At 35.5% G+C, this 5,774-nt stretch overlaps 1 pseudogene; it reads left to right on the forward strand.

The window, feature by feature from the left end:
- Positions 1-4,038: 4,038 nt before the first annotated feature.
- On the forward strand, positions 4,039-5,774 carry LOC149579724 (scopoletin glucosyltransferase-like; annotated as a pseudogene).

Genomic DNA, 5,774 nt, shown 5'->3' on the forward strand with positions numbered 1-5,774 from the left:
GAGGCAATAAAGGCCCAAATCAAGCCCATGTCTTCAAATAAGAGTCAAATACAAATTACAAGTTTGGCAGCGTTCCCCAAAAAATGAAATCATTGCCTCATTTTGCATGCCTAGGTCAATACGACTTGGGTGCAAAAAAAAAAAAAAATCTTTATATTTCAACAATATCCAATCTAGATGTATTTTATATGAAAATGAGGGTTTTCAAGCATTTCAAGCTCAACGATGATGTCCATTTGGGCTCAAAGTGCTCCAAGAAATAGAAAACTCCATATTCAATACAAAATTCTCTAAAAGCCACAAATCTGAAAATCGATGTCAAATCTCTCACAAACAGAACATAAGCATGAAGATCTAGAGCTTTTATACAATGTTGAAGTTGATGAAAGATCAATCCCACAACTCCCAAGCATGACCTGCATGCAAACACATGTAATAAAAAGAGAGAATCAAAAGTATGGAGGCTAGAATTCCCAAATCCATAGATGAGACATCCTTGATGAGCAAAAAGAGAGATTTCTATTATCGAAAGTTAATGAATGTTTAATTACAAAGAGAGATCGTCCTTATAAAGGAGATCAAAACCCTAATAGATAACTAACCTAAGTTGCATAATAATAATATAAAATAATTAATTATCATATGCCCAAAGTTTAGCTTAAGAAAACTAGAGATAATAAGTGAGTTAATAATTAAATCAATATGATTTAATTAATGAGAAAAAAACTTTATTACTCTAACATCCTCTTTAGTTCTCTCCCTCCCTTTCTACCTATATATCCCCCATACTCTCTCTCTCTCTCTCTCTCTCTCTCACACACACACACACACACACACACACACACACACACAACCTTTCTGACATCTATTATTTTGAAGAATGCTATGCTTTCTAAAACATCATTTTTTATCACATGTGTTTTGAATTAGACAATAAAACAAAAGGATAATTTGAATCAATTAAATAAATAATAAAAATTAATTAATTAATAGAAAAAAATGGTAAACTAATTAAATATGTAATATATAATTTTCTTTATTAAATAAGGATAGCTAATATCCAAGATTTGATGTGACATAAAACCAAATGAGTAGAAAAGTTGCACATTACCAACCAATAACTAAGATTGTGTAGGTTGAGAAAAAGGTATGTTCCTCATTTTATCTTTCTCTAAGGTTTTGATAATATTGTCCACCCCAAGAGAAGTGTATTGTAAATATGAAATTGAGAGTTGAATGAGATATGGTCAAGCTTGGTTCATGGTAGATATTATGAACAATTTTTAAACTTTTGATGTTATGTCAATGAATGGTTTGATATGACAACATTTATCTTGAGGTAATAGAAGCATGTCCACCACACATATTTATTCACAGTGGTGGGATAGATGTGTTGTATGTCTTTTACAACTCCATACAATAATTTTACTCACTTTTATAAAATAATTTTATATATGAAGGGAAATATTAATAATTTTAATTCACTTTTATAACTTTCATCAATCATTAAAAATAGTTTTCTATAACTTGACATATGATTAGAGGACTTGAATCTCAAAATTATTCATTCAAACTCTAATGCATCAAAGATTGATAGTGGATCTTCATTTTTTCCATTACTTAGGACCTTAATTGAAACATTTGTATATTCTTGTTAATAGTTAATTTTTATTGTTTCAACTAGATTTTTGAATCTCCACTGCCTCTCTATAAGGAGATTCCATGTTGAAATGTCATAGTAATATTACGCTAGTTGCCCCCTTTTATTAAATATCTCTTTGACTTTTGAGATACATGACTTCTAATTTTTTATCTTGAAGTTCTACTACTTATTTGATAATTAAATATAATCATATCAATTACTCTCCTTTCCAACAAATAAAACATTTACAATTTTATTTTATTTTTAAAAAAATAAATTATTTTAATGATATTTTCTAATTTATCTTATACAGCATACCTATAAATGTAAATATTTTTGCTTTCACTTGTTTATATTTTTTATTATATGTAAATTTTATTATATAAAGAAATAATACGAAGTAATAATATAATAATATTTAATATAAATCAAGCTTTTTTATCATAGGTAACAAAGCTTAATTGTTTTAAAATAATTTTAAAAATATCAAAGATATATTAAAAGAATGTTATTTTAAAAATTAACCAAATCTATAAACATAATGGCTTAAAAATAAAACAAAAAATATTATATAATGATTTCAGAAAAAGAAGAATTAAAATGTGAAAATAGCATAGAACTATAATATAAAATTTTAAATAAGTATAATTAAAAGTTGCAACTAATATTTAAAATTTAAATTTTGAGAGGCTAATATTTTAAATTTTAAATTTTAAATTTTTAAATAAGTATAATTAAAAGTTGCAACTAATATTTAAAATTTAAATTTTGAGAGTATAATATTTTGAAATTTAAAATTTAAAATAAGTATAATAAAAAGTTGCAACTAATATTTAGAGAGGGGGATATTTTGAAATTTAAATATGTTCTATCATTCAAGCACATTGGGGTTCCTGATCCCAGATGCCCCTTCTGTGGCCAACCTGAGTCCTTTTTGCATATTTTTTGGTTTTGCAAGCGTGCTCAGAATAATTGGCACTGGATCCATGATTTTTTCAAGCCTTTCAGGCCTGAATCTTTTTCATGGCACATGATCCTGCTAGGTGATTCCCCTAAATTTCCTTGGAAGTTTTCTCAGATTTGGCATACCTTCAGGATGGAAATTTTGTTTTCTCTATGGAAAGATAGGAATGCAGTTTTATTCACTCACAGTTTTTTGGATGTTAACATTGCAATGTACACTAAGGCATGCATTTGTAACAATGTCATTATGCAGATACAGGTGCAAGCTAATAAAGTTGCCCTGGAGGTTGCCCACTTACAGGAATTGTTAAACCACTGGGGCAATGCTCCTTGTACCATTGCTAGAGTGCCTCTGGATGCCTCGACTGATGGCTCCTCGTCTCGTGGTCACCATTCCAGACGCCGATCCTCTGGTCACCATTCACACACGCCGCGCTCCCAGGGTCCCCGCCACCGCTCTCCCAGCGGTGGTCATGGTGGTTGGAGGCGTCGCTTCGCTTCCCCACCACGTGGTGGTTCTAGCTGGTCCTCAGCTCCCCCCCTTGGGCGGGCTTCTAGCCGGTCTCTGGCTCCTCTGTCTGGACGGGCGCACTCTGGCAAGTTTCCCCAGCTGGCCCTGGCTATTTCTCCTCTGTGGCCAGACAAGAAGGATGCAGAGACTGCAACTACCCCAGATCTTGCAGATGCTGCTGACGGCTGGACTATTCCTAGTCCGCTTCACAATCCCACTGATGCGTGGGGATTTCCTGATAAAGATGATCCTCCTCCCTCTGCTGGTACTGCCTTGGCAGCATGAGGTTGTTTTAAATATATTTTTTTTATGAATAGTTTATAGTTGCTGGCTGCGGCCATGTTGTTTACTCTGGCTTCGACCGATTGAACTCATTTGCGAGGTGATAATATATCCCCTGGCCCTTTTTTGTGAATTGTAATCTTAGTAAATTTTATTAATTAAAAAAGACTATTCATCAAAATAAGTGTGACAAATTCTTACAACTAACATTCAATAAGTCTCACAACTTCTTGCAACTAAAATTTAAAAATATTTTACAAAAGATAACATTTGAAATTTATATATGCAGTCATTCAATAGTTCCAACAAATTCTTGCAACTAAAATTTTAAAGAAAAATTTGATTCTTATTCTATTTTCGAAGTTGAATGCATATGATACCAAATAATATATACTATATATTACTTTACTTTACTTTCATGTTGGAGAGTGTGCATTTTGTCTAGAGTTACTTTCGTGTTGGATAGGTGCATTTTGTCTAGGGCTTATGGCGCGTCCCTTTATCATCTAGCCGCACGTAGCTAAACCTACACCACTGAATTATTTTTCAGACCATCCCTTTTCAGTATCAGATGATTGTATACAATAGATCCCCTCTTGCAGAGTTTTTTCATTTATGCAGCTTGTTTTGGTCAGCGAGGATGAGCAGTTTGAAGAAGCCTCATGTTGTGGTGCTGCCGTTTCCAGCACTTGGTCACCTCATTCCCTTTTTCGACCTCACTAAGCTCCTCACTTCCAACGGCCTTGTCATCTGTTATGTCACAACACCAGCTAAGTTTTCCCTCCTCCACGAACATCTTCCTCAAGCTGATCTCGACATTCGCTTGGTTGCTCTTCCTACGCCCGCCGTGGAAGGATTACTTGGACGAGAAAGGTACGATCTTCTTCCTATGGAATCGATTAGCCTCATCTTCGAGATGATGGAAAAACTTCAATACCCTTTCAACACTTGGATGGAAGATCAAATCAACCTGCAAGAAGTGGCAGCAGCACCTCCAGTGTGTATTATCTATGATTTATTCATTAGGTGGGCTGTCGACACGGCCCAAAAATTTAACATTGCTAATTTTCTGTTCAATATCTGTGGCACCTTCTCAATGACACTGATGCATTCGCTTTCGTGTTCGATACAGCAAAACGCGTTGGAGAAAGACGAGGAGGACGATCTTTTGGTGAGCTGCAATTTGTCTCGTCCTCTCAGATTGTCTGAACACGAGGTATTCCCATTATTCCTCAATCCAAACCTTTCAAACCCCATTCAGCTCTTCTATTACCAGCGTTTCCAGGAGATTGGCAAAGGATCAGGAACACTGTTCAATACGTTCCACGGGATCGAGGATTCCTATGTCGAGCACTTGAAAAATTTGACGACGAAATCAGTTTGGGCCGTAGGCCCTGTGCATCAACAAAATTTGAATGGCGGAGCAGGGAACGTTAAGTACAGCAGAGGGAAAATGGTGGACATTGATGAAGAGGAGCTCCTTTGCTGGTTGCATTCGAAAAGTCCTCGCTTCGTTGTGTACATTTCGTTTGAAAGCCACAACGTTTTATCGGAAGAATAAACACATGCCTTGGCCAGAGGTCTTGAAGCCAGCGAGCAGCCATTTGTTTGGGGTATTAAACTGCGACCAAAAATGGAACCGGCATCCTCAGATTCGAAGACTGATCATACTAGCACGTATTCGCCAGAGGGTTTTCTAGAATGGACAAAAGAGAGAGGATTAATCATACGCGGTTGGGCACCACAATTGGTAATTCTTTCCCATGTTTCAGTGGGTGCCTTCATAAGCTACTGTGGATGGAACTCTTCGCTTGAAAGCATTTGTCTTAGTGTTCAGATTCTCGCATGGCTCATGTTTGGAGATCAACACTTCAATTCTAAGCTTTTTGCAGAATTGGGTGTAGGAATCCAGTTGTGCGAACACACAGAGGGAAATCCAGTGGAGGAAAGGGTTAGGGAGGGTTTGAGAATGGTTCTGGAAGGAGAGAGAGAAAAAGAGATGAGAACGCGTGCAGAGAAATTGAAGAAGACGGCTGCAAATGCTGTCAAACAAAAAGGATCTTCAGTCGCAGATTTGACAGCTTTTCTAAGTCACATGTATAGGCTTAATAAAAGGCTGACAGAGGACTAGAGAGAGGTAGAACAAAATCTAATGAATGCAAGTAGTGGATACGGGAAAGATCCAGAAGTCGTCAAGGCTATCTTTATGTGTTTAGAATTTTTAAATAGTAAGTTGGACTTTGTTAATTTTTATTGTGCATTAATGTAGGTAAGTGTAGTACTTAAGGTTTAGGCTTGTGGATATTCAGGGATTTTTCTAGAGTATCATGGAGTACAAAGTGATCAAAGTGTGTCATTACAAAACATTCTCTTTTA

This window comes from Cupressus sempervirens, chromosome 1, assembly GCF_028749045.1.
Source record: "Cupressus sempervirens isolate cs-2001-9-10 chromosome 1, ASM2874904v1, whole genome shotgun sequence".
Taxonomy (NCBI): Eukaryota; Viridiplantae; Streptophyta; class Pinopsida; order Cupressales; family Cupressaceae; genus Cupressus; species Cupressus sempervirens.